General features: G+C 44.7%; 1 long non-coding RNA gene across 1 annotated transcript in view; it reads left to right on the top strand.

The window, feature by feature from the left end:
* The first annotated feature begins 363 nt into the window (after positions 1-363).
* Positions 364-16,894, top strand: part of LOC147102071 (uncharacterized) — a 37,664-nt gene continuing 21,133 nt past the window's right edge. Inside the window, exons 1-2 of the long non-coding RNA XR_015073294.1 lie at positions 364-700; positions 2,473-2,552. This is a non-coding gene — a long non-coding RNA (uncharacterized LOC147102071). The remainder of the gene's footprint in view (positions 701-2,472; positions 2,553-16,894) is intronic.

Below are 16,894 nucleotides of genomic sequence, written 5' to 3'. Positions count from 1 at the left end.
GGGGGGGAGAGGGAGACGAGAAGGGAGGGGAGGGGAGGGAGGGAGCGAGGGGAGGGAGGGGGAGAGAGGGGAGGGGAGGGAGGGAGGGAGCGAGGGGAGGGAGGGGGAGAGAGGGGAGGGGAGGGAGGGAGAGAGGGGAGGGGAGGGAGGGAGAGAGAGAGGGGAGGGGAGGGAGGGAGAGAGGGGAGGGAGAGGACATGACAGGGAGAGGGGGGACACACAGGGGCAGGGAGACCAAATGCCCCAAAATTGCCCTCGCGCCCCAAAATTGCCCTCGCAACGCGGGGCTCCCCAGCTAGTATCTATATAAAAGGATCGATCTGTCTGTCTGTCTGTCCTTCCGTCTGTCTGTCTGTCCGGCTATACACTCTAAAGTTATAGAGCGTACCTACACGTGCGTTACATCCAAAGAAAGCTTACGATTCCAGAACGGTCATAAGCGTATTTACTTTTCGGTCGGACAAAAATTGTTCGCACATTATACAAAAAACCTTCAAAATTCCACTCATTATCCACTCATTAGCATTGACTGACGTCAAGGTCGACCAATCCTGTGCCGTCATGATTGACCAATCCTACAGTTTAGTCACCTGATGGTTGACCAATCGGTGTGTGTGTGGGCGGGACTAATCGTTTTCATCTCAGGGATCTGTCAGCCATTATACAGCAGCCAGGGCAGCTCAAAACTTTCGTAATCCAGGTCAGTTTCTTTTTTAAAAAAAAATAAGATTTACCAAAAATGTTTTATAAGTACTTTAACTTTCATCTTTGAAGGTATTAAAAGCTAGAAATGTTTAGCTAAAAAACAGTGCAAAACGGGCCTAGGCTTCTCCAACTGCCGACAGCCCAAATCCAGTCCCAGGCTTCCGGCCCACACATCCACCAGGCCCAAAAAAGCCCTGGAAACTGCTGACAACCCAAATCCAGTCCCAGGCTCCCGGCCCACACATCGGCCAGCCCCAAAAAAAGCCCTCGCAATGCGGGGCTCCCCTACTAGTAGCTCTATACATGAAACAAAAAGAGAAAATGCTAGATCAGAACAACAGTTAATGTTTCAAGTGTGGGTTCTTCATGAGAATTGAAGAATATTATAGATGAACATAATTTCAATAGGGGTAGAACAAGGGTTGGGTAGCGGGGAGAAACACAGGCAGGCAGACAGACACACACATAAACACAAAAAAAATACAGTGACCTGTAAGGTATTTGAGTGGAAGACAGGAGATGGTCATTAACAGAAGTGATATTAGCATTAGGCACGAGGAGTTATAATGAGCTAGATCAACGGCATCAAAGACATTTGAGATACTGCAAATGTATCAGTAACACAGGAAGTTAGAGGGTAAGGCAGGTAGAAACGGAAGTATGAAAAACTGACAAAGTAGAGCGGCTCTAGCGGCCCAGTAGAAGGAAAAAGCAGGTCGGCACCAAGGATGCAGACCACCCCATGTGTGACGGAGGGTCCCAACATCAAGCACCAACCTGTCTCTCTGCTTAGAAACACCAGCACACCCATCCCGCATTGCCAACACTTATCGAATGGAAACTGGAAGCTGTCGTTAATGTCAGAAGTTGTTAAAGTTAATATTAAATTCCCCAGCTGCCGTGGTGGGATTTGAACTCACGTCTCTGGATTATTAGTCAAGGCCTCAGCATTATTAGTGCAGTAACACACTATGCTACCATTCCCTGTGAACTGGCCTAGAAAGCCACTCAGTTGTATAAAGAATGCAACCCACCATCACCTTTTCAAGGCAACCAGGGGTGGGCAATAAATGCTGGCCTTCCCAGCGACGCCCACAAGCCAAGAATAAATTAAAATAATAAAAGTGCAGAATAGATGAGGAAATGCAGAAATGCACTTCTCCTAGGTGAGGATATTGTAGATGCTCTAGCCATGATCATCCAAATCTCTCTCAATTCAGGAATTGTCTCCTTGGATTGGAAAATTTCCAATGTCACTCCATTATTTAAGAAAGGTAAGAGAGATAAACTAGGAAATTATAGGCCTATTAGACTAACATCTGCTGTGGGGAAGTTACTAGCATCTGTTATTAGGGACAGAGTGAGCACTTGGAGAAATATGAACTGATCAGAGATAGCCAGCATGGATTTGTAAAAGATAAGTCATGTCTAATGAACCTAGTTGAATTTTTGAAGAGGCAACTAAAGTGGTAGATAAGGGAGTGTCTATACATTTATATATTTATATGCACTTCCAGAAGACATTGGGTAAGGTTCCACACAAGAGATTGTTAACAAAAATGAGAGCATAGGGAATTGGAGGCAACCTATTGAAATAGGTAGGCATTTGGTTAGGAGGTAGGAGACAGAGGGCGCGATCTTGCCAGCCCTGGGGAGGTGGGACTGCCGGGAATCTGGGGGCAGGTACCCATCCCGCCCCCAACCCGCCTCAGTGCCATCTTCCCAGGAGTTAACAGGCAGTTAAGAGGATTATCCCCATTTTTCCAGCAGAGGCGCGGGCTTCCCGACGTCAGGAAACCCCGCCAGGGCCACCGAGGCGAGCAGTGGGTCTCCAGTGCACTTTGGAGGTAAGTGATGGGTGCAAGTGTGGAGAGGAGAGTATGTGAGGTGAGTGAAAATTGATAGAAAATGTTTACTTACCTTTGTTTCTTCCTGCAGGCTTCAGTCGGTGGGTATGTGGAGAGTCTCGCATCTCACCGGCAGAGATGACAGATGGCTGCTGCATTCTCCGATGCAACAACCAACAAATTTCTGCTCACAAAAGAGGTCTGATGAGTCTTGAATACAAGAACTCATCAAACTACAGAGAATGTAAGTGTTTGAGAGCTTCACAGAGCTGTCAAACGATGACAGTTCTTCTGTCAAAAATTTTTGACAAATGAAACGTCATACGCTGACATTCTCTGTAACCAGCTTCCCCTTAATTGGCCTGCTAAGCCCGCTGGGTGGGCTTGACAAGTTCAATCAAGGGAAAATAACGTGGGTTGGCCACAAGTCGATGGAGGTGGGACTAAAACCCGACAAACCGCAGTCCCGCCTCCAACGCGCCGCCATTGACAAAATCGCCCTCAGAGTGTCGGGATAATGGGCATGTACTTAAATAGGCAGGATATGACTAGTGGTGCCCCCCAGGGATCTGTACTGGGGCTACTGCTTTTCACTATATTTTATAAATGACTTAGATAAGGAATAGAGAGCCGCATATCCAAGTGTGCTGACAACACTAAATTAGGTGGCACAGTAAATAGTGCAGAAGGGAGCAGAAAGCTGCAAAGTGTTTAAGTGAGTGGGCAAAAACTGTGACAGATGGAGTTTAATGTGGGGAAGTGTGAGGTCATCCACTTTGGACCTAAGAAAGATAGAACATATTCTCTAAATGATGAGAAGCTTGGAACTGTGGAGCAGCAGAAAGATTCAGGGATCCATGTTCAGAAATCACTAAAATCTACTGTACATATACAAAAAGTAATTTAAATGGCTATGTTCCTTCCTATGATTTAACTAGCTCCTGATTTTCACTTAAGAACTTTGCACCCCTTGTATGTGTGTGTGTATGTATTTTTCATTTTAAATACTGTTCATCTGTAATGCCTTTCAGTTCTGATTAAGGATCCACAACTAAAATGGTGCCTTTTCCATTCTCTGCACAGATGCTGACTGACCTCCAGAATTTTCTGTTTTTTTCAGAATTCCAGAATCTGCTTTTCTTTTGTGTTCCATACTCAGTTGCTAAGAGATGGACGGATACAGTCACTCTCCTGATCTATTTCCTCTTTATCTCGGGGGAATTGCTCAGAGTTGTCAATGATCTAAATTTGGAACAGACTGTCTGTCTGATTTTATTCAATGGGCTGTCTGCAATGTAAACTTGACCTACGAAAAGCTTCATTTTAAATTAAGGTTCATTTTTGCGCTGGCCTCTGTACATTCTGATACAGAGGCATTGGTTACTCAGAACGATAAAGGCTTTCAATGAATGTTAGTTTCCATCATCAGCTCGAGCTGCAGTGCTACTTCTCGTCTTGCCCACATCCTGCCCGTTTGACTTGGCAAATCAGTAAGGAGCCCTTGGCTAATGTTCAGAGCCTGTCCCTGACTCGGAAGTGGGGGCAGGGGGTTGAAATTGGTAAATTGACTCATAGGAAAGGCCGAGCCTGAAGCCGCATCTGCCAGCGTGCCAAATAAACTAATCCTGCGGTCAGAGAAATGTTTCCTTTACTCGACGTGCTGCCGTCGCTACACGACGCTGCATCACGACTAGTATTTGCATATAATTACACGTGGTTTTGTGCTGCTTCCTGCGAGCACACACACGCCATTGTTTCAGCAGCATGCACAAGCATTTATGCGTGTCTCTGCAGCTACTTAAATCAGTGCCTGGTGATGCCATGTAAATAGGCTTATTGATGAGCCTGTACCTTCGACTCAGATTACATGAACAGGGGCCTGTGCCTTTTCTTCCCCTCGCTCCTGGCATTGTTGCAACATCAGAGATCAGTTACTGTAATGTTTGTCCTGCGGACTAGGTGCACCCTTCTCTCTGGGCGAATTCAATTCTTTTATGTAATGAAACTTGGGGCTTTGTTGTAACAAATTTGTGCTGTGTTATATTCGATTTGTTTTCTGTATCAAATCAACACAGAATCATAGAAATTACACTACAGAAGGAGGCCATTTGGCTCACCATGCCTGTGTCAGTGCTGGCTCTACAACTGGAGCCATCTACTCTAATTCTACTTCCTTGCCCTTTCTCTCCCCATATTCTTTTATATGCTTCTTTCAATAGGAACATTAGAAACAGCGTAGGCCATTCAGCCCCAAGAGCCTGCTCTGCCGTTCAGTTAGACCATGGCTGATATGCACTTCAACTTAATTTATCTGCCTTTGCTCTACATCCCCCACACCTAACAAAAATCTATCTATCTCAGTCCAAAAAGCTCCAATTGTCCCTACATCCACAGTCTTTTGGGGGAGACAGTTCCAGATTTTCCACCACCCTTTGTGTTTCCTGATTTCACTCCTGAATGACCTGGCTCTAATTTTAAGATTCTGTCCCCTTGTTCTTGATTCTTCCACCAGAGGAAATAGTTTCCCTGTATCTACCCTGTCAAGTCATTTTAAACATCTCGAGCAGCTCACCCTGTCAATCTTCTATACTCAAGGAAATATAAGCCAAGTTTATGCCACCTATCCTCATTATTGAACCCTCTAAATACTTACCCAATTCCCTTTTAAATGATTTCTCTGGCTCAATATCCACTATGGCAAAGCAACCCATGTTCTTGCAATGGAGCGAAGGCTAACAGGCCAACATTTCTTGGCTTATCCCTTTCCCCTTTCTTGAGCAGCCATGTCAAATTTGCGACCCTTTACATAAGAACATAAGAAATAGGAGCAGGAGTAGGAGTAGGCCAATCGGCCTCTCGAGCCTGCTCCACCATTCAATAAGATCATGGCTGATCTGATCCTAACCTCAAATCTACTATCACTCTCCATCCCACCCAAACCCATGTGATCTCCCGGGAGAGGCGAAAAACCAGATTTAAAAAAAACAATGGCCAATTTGGGAGAAAAAATCTGGGAAATTCCTCTCCGACCCATCTAGGCGATTGAAACTCGTCCAGGAGATCACTCTGTCCCTATATTTTCCACAGTACTTACCTTCTGTAAAAGGTGATCTCCACCCCAGCCAGGAACAGGAATAAAACCATCTCCTGAAATCTAACACAGAGCTAGAACACAAGAAGTAGGAGCAGGACCAGGCTGCACAGCCCCTGGGCTCGCTCCACTACCCACAGGGCCATGACCATTCCAAACCTAGACTCATGTCCAATTTCCTACCCGCTCCCCGTAACCCTTAATTCCCTTTACTTCTAGGAAACTATCTATTTCTGTTTTAAATTTATTTAATGATGTTGCTTCCACAGCTTTCTGGGGCAGCAAATTCCACAAACCTACCACCCTCTGAGTGAAGAAGTTTCTCCTCATCTCAGTTTTGAAGGAGCAGCCCCTTATTCTAAGATTATGCCCCCTAGTTCTAGTTTCACCCATCATTCGGAACATCCTCACCGCATCCACCCGATCAAGCCCCTTCACAATCTTATATGTTTCAATAAGATCGCCTCTCATTCTTCTGAACTCCAATGAGTAGAGTCCCAATCTACTCAACCTCTCATCATATGTCCACCCCCTCATCCCCGGAATTAACCGAGTGAACCTTCTTTGTACTGACTCGAGCGCAAGTATGTCTTTTCTTAAGTATGGACACCAAAACTGTATGCAGTATTCCAGGTGCGGTCTCACCAATACCTTGTACAACTGCAGCAATACCTCCCTGTTTTTATATTCTATCCCCCTAGCAATAAAAGCCAACATTCCATTGGCCTTCTTGATCACTTGCTGCACCTGCATACTAACTTTTTGAGTTTCGTGCACCAGGACCCCCAGATCCCTTTGTACTACAGTACTTTCCAGTTTCTTGCCATTAAGATAATAACTTGCTCTATGATTTTTCATGCCAAAGTGCATAACCTCACACTTTCCAGTATTGTATTCCATCTGCCAAATCTCTGCCCACTTACTTAGCCTGTCTATGTCCCTTTGCAGGTTTTTTATGTCCTCCTCACTCACTACTTTCCCTCCCATCTTTGTATCATCTGCAAACTTTGATATGTTACACTCGGTCCCCTCCTCCAAATCGTTAATATAGATTGTAAAGAGTTAGGGACCCAGCACTGACCCCTGCGGAACACCACTAGTTACTGATTGCCAGTCTGAGAATGAACCATTTATCCCAACTCTCTGCTTTCTGTTAGAGAGCCAATCCTCCACCCACGCCAGAATATTACCCCGAATCCCGTGATTTTTTATCTTGAGCAATAATCTTTTGTGTGGCACCTTGTCAAATGCCTTTTGGAAGTCTAAATACACTATGTCCATTGGTTCCCCTTTATCCACCCCGTATGTTACTTCCTCAAAGAACTCAAGCAAATTTGTCAAACATGACTTCCCCTTCATGAAACCATGCTGAGTTTGTCCTATTCAATTATGTTTATCCAAATGTCCCATTACTGTCTCCTTAATAATGGACTCTAAAATTTTACCAACCACAGATGTTAGGCTAACAGGCCTATAGTTTCCAGCCTTCTGCCTACTACCCTTTTTAAATAAGAGTGTTACATTAGCAGTTTTCCAATCTGCCGGGACCTTTGCTGAGTCCAGGGAGTTTTGGAAAATTATTACCAATGCATCCACAATCCCTACCGCCACTTCCCTCAAGACCCTAGGATGTAAGCCATCAGGTCCAGGGGATTTATCCACCTTGAGTCCCATTATTTTACCAAGTACCACTTCCTTAGTGATTTTAATCGTATTTAGCTCCTCCCCCCCTAGAGCCCCCTGTTTGTCCAGTGTTGGGATATTCTTAGTATCCTCTACCGTAAAGACTGATACAAAATATTTGTTCAGCGTTTTTGCCATCTCCATGTTTCCCACCATTAATTTCCCGGTCTCATCCTCTAAGGGACCAACATTTACTCTAGCCACCCTTTTTCTTTTTATATAACTATAGAAACTTTTGCTATCTGTTTTTATATTATTTGCTAATTTACTTTCATAACCTATCTTCCCTTTCTTAATCAATCTTTTAGTTGTTTTTTGCTGTCTTTTAAAGACTTCCCAATCTTCTATCCTCCCGCTAGATTTGGCTACCTTATATGCCCTTGTTTTTAGTCGGACACTATCCTTAATTACTTTACTTAGCCACGGATGGCTATCTTTTCTTTTACACCCTTTTTTCCTCAGTGGAATATATATTTTTTGGAAGTTGTAAAATAACTCCTTAAATGTACACCACTGATCATGTACCATCTTACCCTTTAATCTATTTTCCCTGTCCAGTCTAATCAATTCGCCTCTCTACCTTCATAGTCTCCTTTATTCAAGCTCAGCACGCTTGTTTGAGATCCAATCTTCTCACCCTCTAATTGAATATGGAATTCAACCATGTTATGGTCACTCATTCCAAGGGGATCCTTTACTAGGACATTTTTAATTAATCCTGTCTCATTACACAGGACCAAATCTAAGGTTGCTTGCCCCCTGGTCGGTTTAGTTACATACTGCTCAAGAAGCCCATCCCTAATACACTCAATGAACTCATCTTCAAGGCAGCCCTGCCCAATTTGATTTGTCCAGTTAATATGATAGTTAAAATCCCCCATAATTATAGCTGTTCCCTTATTACAAGCCTCAACTATTTCCTGATTAATACGCCATCCAACAGAGTTGCAACTGTTCGGAGGCCTATAGACTACGCCCACTAGTGTTTTTTTCCCCTTGTTATTCCTTATCTCCACCCAAACTGTTTCACTATCCTGCTCCTTTGACCCAATATCATTTCTCTGTATTATAGTGATTCCTTCCTTTATTAACATAGCCACCCCACCTCCCCTTCCTTCCTGCCTGTCCTTCCTGATTGTTAAATAACCTGGCATGTTTAATTCCCAGTCATGGTCACCCTGCAGCCATGTTTCTGTAATGGCCACAAGATCATACCCATATGTAGTTATTTGTGCCGTTAACTCATCCATTTTGTTACGAATGCTACGTGCATTCAGATAAAGAACTTTCAAATATGTTTTGTGACACTTAGTTCCTATTTTTTCCCTTTTTACTACTTTACCTTTTACTCCATACCCTCTGTCCCTTCCTGACACGTTCTGTTTTTTAATTCCACCACTGCTACCTAAGTCTATGACCTTCTCCGTTGTCATTTTTATTATTTGCGCTCTAGAAACCTCCCTCCCACTAATTAGTTTAAAGCCCTCTCTACAGCCCTAGTTATATGATTCGCCAGGACTCTAGTCCCAGCACTGGCCAAGTGAAGTCCGTCCCAACGGAACAGTTCCCTCCTGCCCCAGTACTGGTGCCAGTGTCCCAAGAAGCAAAACCCATTTTTCCCACACCAGTCTTTGAGCCACGCATTTAACTCTTTAATTTTATTTATCCTAGCCAAATTTGCTCGTGGCTCAAGTAATAATCCAGAGATTATTACCCTTGAGGTTCTGTTTTTTAATTTGACCCCTAGCTGCTCATACTCCTTTAACAGAACCTTCTTCCTTGTCCTATCTATGTCGTTTGTACCAACATGGACCATGACAACTGGATCCTCCCCCTCCCACTCCAAGTTTCTTTCCAGCCCAGAAGCGATGTCCTTAACCCTGGCACCGGGCAGGCAACACAGCCTTCGGGACTCCCGCTCTTGACTGCAGAGAACCCTATCTATCCCCCTAATGATACTATCCCCTACCACTACAACATTTCTTTTTACTCCCTCCACTTGAATGGCCCCCTGTTCCACAGTGCTGTGGCCAGGTTGCTCATCCTCCCTGCAGTCCCCGCTCCCGCCCTCACAGGGAGTAAGAACCTCGAACCTGCTTGACAAGAGCAAGGGCTGCGTCTCCTTCAACACTACCTCCTGGATCCCCATACCTGCCTCACTCATAGTCACACTGTCCTGTCCCTGACCACGGACTTCATCTGCATTAATTAATTCCATAGGTGTGACTACCTCCTGAAACATAGAGTCCAGGAACTTCTCCCCCTCCCTGATGTGTCGCAGTGTCTGAAGCTCGGTCTCAAGCTCTTTAACACGGAGCCTGAGTTCTTCTAGCAGCAAACACTTATCGCAAATGTAATCACCGTGAGCCTCAATGGGGTCCACCAGCTCCCACATTTTGCAACAGTAACACATCACCTGTTCACCCATATCTATGTAATTAATTAAATTTCTTATTATTAGGTATGAAGGCCCTCTGCCCCGATATAGATGATAATATTACACCACTATTTAATAGGACTTACCAACTTAAAGGTGTAGAAGAGAAGGAAAAGGACCTACCAACCAGCTGATTACCAACCTCCCTTTTGAATGCTGTCTGTGGGGCCTGTCCGGTTGAATTGTCTCGCTGCTCCGCTTCCGCAGTGCTGGATTAGCCTGAGAGTGGGAAGCAAAACAGAGCAAAAACACCCCCCACCTCCCACTTGCCCGAACTCTGCCACTTACCAAACTCTGCTTACACTCAATGCACCGCATTCAGAGCTGCCGCACTAAGCCCACCCCTTTTTATACCCAGATTCTACTTCCGGTTTAAACTCCCCAACAGCTTAATTTACTCTAAAAAATTAAACTTACTTCAAACAATTAACTTTTTCACTGACTAAAATTCAGTAAATACACTTAAATGACTTTTTCTGCCACTTACCAAACTCTGCTTACACTCAATGCACCGCACTTTAGCATAATGCCCTATTTCTGAAGAATTTTGGGAGATTTAGTGCTTCTGCTATCTCCCTGCATTTTGGGGATGCATACCATATTTTCTTTTACCCGCAGTAACCTAGGCTGACACTTCATTGTAGTACTGAGGAGTGTAGCACTATGCGGAGATACCGCCTTTTGGATGAGACAGTAAACCAAGGCCCCATCTGCCCTCTAAGGTGGTCACAAAAGATCCCATTGCACTGTTTGCAGAAGAGCAGGAGCGATCTTGACCAACAATTTTTCTCTCAGCAAACGGCACCTAAACAGATTGCTTGGTCATTTATCTCATTGCTGTTTGTAGGTCCTTGCTCTGCGCAAATTGGCTGCTATGTCCTTGCCAATATCCAACAAGACAACTGCGAGTGGGGAAACTATAACATTTTTAATCCTTTAATCATACTTCAATTCAGTCATCTAATTATCACACATTTACAACCTTGATAGAGACAGCAACACTGGGTTTAACAATTCCTAAAATACAATTGACCACCTCTCTAGCAAAGAATTGCGGAATGGATCTATTTTTAGGTTTGGATGATCCCAGAGCTCTTTTCAATCTCTGTAAATGGCTTGTTACAGGAAGCCTTGGTAACCCTGGGCCTGTCCAGGAGCAGCACACTTCAGCTGCGCTTCCTCCTGTCCAGCACCAGGACAGAGGGGGGAAAAAGCTGTCCTTTGATCATTTTAGACTTTGTCGGCAGTTATACTGCAACTGCTGAGAAACTGGCACAAGTTGAGACAGCCGCTTGAGATGGTCTCACGCCATTTGCCAAAAGACAAGGTGAAATTATTCCCAAATCATACTGCTGCCTTTGTGTCAATGGAAAACCTACAACACATTGACGCTAAAACAGTAGCATAACTGGGCCATAGGATAAATGGCCAAACTCTCTGTCACTGGCATCACGGTGGAAAGATTAGTTCTTGCAAGTGTCATTCAAACCTACTTCTGTCAGCAGCACAGTGTAAGTAAGAGAGCAGCAGAATGTGGGAGCATGAGCTAAATGTAGGGCAGCAAGCAGCAGAAGAACACAGCTCACGTTGTCGGGCTGGAATGTGTGGCGCTGCCGCAGACAGACCTCAGCTCTCAGTGCCCTAGACGTTTGTCAGCAAGGTGTCCTTGGGCTGCTCCTGACATTCTGCCTCTTCATATCACACACTGCTCTCATCAGACAGCGAGTGCTGTGTCTCTCTTACACGAGTGTCGAGCAGGGATTACCAACATTGGACAAAGGTGTTTTGTAAATCTGCCTCCGTTAGTTTTTAACCCTTCCATATTTAGACACGTCCTCTGCAAAGGGTTTGTCTGTTGAGCTCCACTGAGTAATTTTCTGCTGTTTCCATAGAGATTACTCGTATAATGTCGTCTCCAAGTTGTCAGGCTCCCTTCTGTTCAGTGAAATGATTAATGAGGTTTTTTCGTTTTATAGTATTTGATCATATCCTAAGCCTATGTTGTCTTGTATGTGCCAGAGAGCCCTGTATAAAATAATAAAAGAATGGCTCTTTGTGGAATTACCATCAATTTAAAGAGTCGACTTAAGTGCCAATTGGGGATCTTAATTGCTGACAACATAGAAACCTAATCACATAAGTGACACTTTTCTGAAGCCTTGCCTCTCAGTTACAGCGGGAATCCACAGGGAAGAATGTTTGATTCAGTGTAGGGACAGGCCAGATAGAGAACATAAGAACATAAGAAATAGGAGAGGGAGTAGACCATTCGCTTCTTCGAGCCGGCTCCGCCATTCAATAAGATCATGTCTGACCTTCCCTCACTATCCCCATATCCCTTGATTCCATTGGTATCCAAAAATCTATCGATCTTTGTCTTGAATGTATTCAATGACCGAGCATCCGCTCTCTGGGGTAGAGAATTCCAAAGATTCACAACCCTTTGAGTGAAGAGATTTCTCCTCATCTCCGTCCTAAATGGCCGAACACTTATTCTGAGATTGTGACCCCTAGAGCTGGAGATGTAATCATTCTTAGATAAAGGGTTACCAGGCCAATTAGAAGTGGTTTCATTGTGGATTATTGCTGTAATCTCTACCTGGGTTCCAAAATTCCAGACATGGGACAAAGAACTTTTTGCTAATTTTAGAACTTTTCTGACTTTATTGCTACTTTGTGAGGAAGCTCTGGATTTTTAAATCCCCCCTCCCCCACCCAACTGTTCTCTCTCCTCTCCTGAAACAGATAACTCAAGCTTGGGTACAGTTCCTGTTATTAGTGTTGAACTTTATTCTCTAATACAATTATAAAAGCAACTGTTTGAGGAGAATTTTTTTTAAGCACAAGTTGTTAGGATCGGGAACGTACTACCTGAAAGGGTGGTGGAAGCTGTTAGATCCGTGATTCTGAGAGTATGATGTTTTTCAATAACCACACGGATGCTGTAACTTAACAATCAACAGGTATTTACTGGAGTAGGGTAGTCTCAAGACTGGGGTACAGAGGCATGCTCAAGGCTTATGTACAGGTGTGGTCACTGCCGGTACTACAGTATACAGGAGCTGTAAAAGTAGTTCTCTCTTAAAGGTACATACACTACAATTCCTCCCCTTTTAGGTTAGTAGTACCCATAATATTCAAATAACAATTAACACTTTAACATGTACATTAAACAACAATAGTCCATTTATAGATTCAGTCTTTGGGGCGGCTTCCTGATCCTTTCGGGATAGCGCCTTTCCTGAGGTTCTTGTTCTTGGTGCGGAGGCGATTCTGGCCGCTTTTCATCGGTTAGTTCATCGGGTTCCACTGCTACTGGTGCGGAGGTAGATGCTACCGGTATGTCGGGTTCATCCTCAGGTACGCAAGACATGGGGTTGACTCGTTCCTGTGACGCTAAGATCTGATCAACGTGGTGTCTCACAATGTTCTCCCCGACATCCACTGTATACATTAATGGCCCCTGCCGTGTGCATATCGTTCCGGGTTGCCATTTCTCTGTTCGGTAGTCACGGGCCAAGACTGGTTGTCCTACATTGAAGCTCCTTGTCGGCTTCTCATTGATGTGCTGGAATTGTTTATCCTCAACATTTCTTCGCACATTTGGTCTAAGCAAGTCCAGACGAGATCGCAACCTTCGGTTAAAGAACATCATGGCCGGGGTCTGGTTGGTAACTGCATGTGTCGCATTTCGGTAGGCTAATAAGAAATTGTCCACCTTATGCTGTAGTGGAATTTCATCATCGCACATGGCCTTTATCGCCTTCTTAAAGGTTTGTACGAACCTCTCAGCCAATCCATTTGTGGCTGGATGATACGGGGCGGATGTGTAATGCCTTACCCCATTCCTTCTCATAAATTTTCAAAACTCTTCGGACACAAACTGTGGTCCATTATCAGAGCAAATCTGCTCTGGCAAGCCGTTCCTGGCAAATATGGTCCGTAGGACTGCAATCTTTTTCTCTGTAGTTGTTGAGGACATTTTTATCACCTCAGGCCACTTCAAATGAGCATCCACTGCTATTAAGAACATTGAGTCCATGAATGGACCAGCAAAATCAATATGCACCCATTGCCATGGAGAGGAGAGCCACTCCCATGGGTGTAGAGGGGCATGTGGTGGTGCATTTTGGACCTTCTGGCATCCTGAGCAGCTCTTGGTTAGGTCTTCGATTTGTTGATCGATTCCCGGCCACCACACATAAGCCCTAGCAAGGCTTTTCATTTTCACTCCCCCCAGATGACCTTCATGTAGCTCATTTAGCACTCTCTCCCTTAACTTGGGTGGAATTAGCACTCTGGATCCACACATCACTGTCCCCTGGCATATTAACAGCTGTTCTCTTCTGGATGAGAATGCTGGCAACAGTGAGTCGCCATGTGTTGGCCATCCCCTCACCGTCAAATCATATACCCGAGACAGCATCGGATCATTGCAGGTCTCCTTCTCTATATCCGTGTTCGTTACTGGCAATCGTTCAATTATTGATGAATAAAATATCTCGATAGGGTCCACTGCTGGTGCTTCCTCCACAGTAGGCAGTGGCAGGCGCGATAGCCCATCAGCGTTTCCATGCTGTTTCGTGCCTTTATATTCTATTTCATATTGATTCGCCCCTAGAAACAGGGACCATCTTTGTAACCATTGTGCCATCATTACTGGAACGCCCTTCTTAGGATTAAAGATGGAGACAAGTGGTTGGTGGTCAGTCAGCAAGTTGAATTTCTGCCCATGCAGATAGTGGTTGAATTTTTTTACTCCCCATACTAGGCTGAGGGCCTCCCTGTCAATCTGGGCGTAGTTGCGCTTGGCTGAGGTTAGTGACTGAGACGCAAAGGTTACTGGCCTCTCCAATCCGTCTGGGAATTTGTGCGACAGCACCGCTCCAATACCATAGGGTGATGCATCACATGCCAAATGAATTGGTAGTGCTGGGTTGAAATGGGCCAACACCTCTTTTGATGTGATCAATTCTTTACACCTCTGGAAAACTCGTCTACGTTCGTCATTCCACTTCCATGGTACCCCTGTTTGCAGTAGGGTGTTCAGTGGGTGTAATACCGTGGACAAATCTGGTACGAACTTATGGTAGTAGTTTACCAGCCCAAGGAACGACCTCAGTTGTGACACATTTTCCAGTGCTGGAGCCTTGACTACTGCCTCAATCTTTTCAGGGGACTTATGTAACCCCTCTTCATTGATGATGTGGCCACAATACGAGATCTGCTTCTGGAAAAACTCGCACTTGTGGCGATTAGCTCGTAGCCCATATTCCTTTAATCTGGTGAGCACCTTCTCCAAGTTGGTGAGGTGATCACTGTCATTTTCGCCCGTGACCAGGATGTCGTCCAAATAACACTGGGTCCCTGGAATCCCTTGCAGGACTTGATCCATTGCCCTTTGCCAAATAGCCGGAGCCGATGCTACCCCGAACACCAGCCGGTTGTATTGATAAAGACCTTTATGAGTGTTAATCGTAAGGTATTGTTTCGAGGCTTCTTCTACCTCCATTTGCAAGTACGCCTGGGCTAGATCAATTTTGGTGAAGCGTCTTTGGTTCCTCAGGCGTATTACTCAACGACCTCTTCATTACAGGAATGATGGGTGTAGCCCACTCGCTCCAGTCTACTTTGGACAGTACTCCTGAACGTTCCAACCCTTCCAGCTCTGCTTCGACAGCTGGTCTGATCGCATAAGGCACTGGTCTGGCCTTAAGAAACTTTGGGCTTGCATTTTCCTCTATTTTAATCGTTGCTGTTATGCCTTTTAGTGTTCCGAGTCCCTCCTGGAACACTTCTTTTGCGTCAGTTAGCATTTTTGACAGTCACCCAGGTGTGACGTCGTCATCCTTTTTGGCCTCAACCTTCAGTGCCTGTATGGAATGCCAATCTAATTGTATCTTCCGGATCCATTCACGTCCTAGCAGTGGTGGTCCTCCATCTGGCAATACATATATATCCATTTTAGGTATTTCCTGGCCTTTATATATCACTTTCACCCTTATTTTTCCTTTGGGGTAGACTTTTTGCCCCGTGTACATCTTCAAGACAATCTCTGTAGCTTTCAAGGGTATATGTGAAAATAGCCGCTTGTAGACCCTTTGGTTTATGACTGTTAGGGCTGATCCTGTGTCCAATTCCATTTTCACTTGGACTCCATCTATCTTGAGTGTAACCCAGATAGTCTGGTGATCCTCCATTTTGGTTACCTTATGTAGTTTCAGACAACCCAGCACCTTGCTTCCGGAGTCTGTGTCACTTTTCTGTTCGTCTGAAGGATGACGACGTCACACCTGGACGATTGTCAAAAATGCTAACTGATGCAAAAGAAGTGTTCCAGGAGGGAAGAGGTCATTGAGTAATACACCTGGGGAACCAAAGAAGGTCCGCATCTGTGGGGATTTTAAGGTGACAGTGAACCCAGTCCTTCACACGGTACAATATCCGCTTCCACGAATTGAGGATATTTTCGCCTCGCTATCTGGAGGTAAACGCTTCACCAAAATTGATCTAGCCCAGGCGTACTTGCAAATGGAGGTAGAAGAAGCCTCGAAACAATACCTCACGATCAACACTCATAAAGGTCTCTATCAATACAACCGGCTGGTGTTCGGGGTAGCATCGGATCCGGCTATTTGGCAAAGGGCGATGGATCAAGTCCTGCAAGGGATTCCAGGGACCCAGTGTTATTTGGACGACATCCTGGTCACGGGCGAAAATGACAGTGATCACCTCGCCAACTTGGAGAAGGTGCTCACCAGATTAAAGGAATATGGGCTGTGATAAAAATAATAACTTCTGGGAAGTTATGTCATCACTTCCTGTGAACTGTGAACTATGAACTATGAACTGTGTACATACCTCACTTCCTGTCATATGTCACTTCCTGTTGGACTGGTATAAATACTGGTCTGTTCAGTATTGTAAGAGGCTTCTACCAGAGGCATGGTAAAGACCTCTCTTGTATATAGTGTGTTTATAAGTTACTTAAAGCTTACTTTAAAGTTACTTGATGGTAAGTCTCCTTTTTCTTACATCAATTTAAGTAACTTAGTATTTACACTGACAAATACTAGACCTTCAGACAAACTCGGAAGTTAAGGATCCAGGGAACCACCCATCATGGAGAAA

This window comes from Somniosus microcephalus, chromosome 22, assembly GCF_052327205.1.
Source record: "Somniosus microcephalus isolate GS21.2 chromosome 22, FLI_Smic_1.0, whole genome shotgun sequence".
NCBI lineage: Eukaryota > Metazoa > Chordata > Chondrichthyes > Squaliformes > Somniosidae > Somniosus > Somniosus microcephalus.
This window is presented reverse-complemented; position numbering and strand designations above follow the sequence as displayed.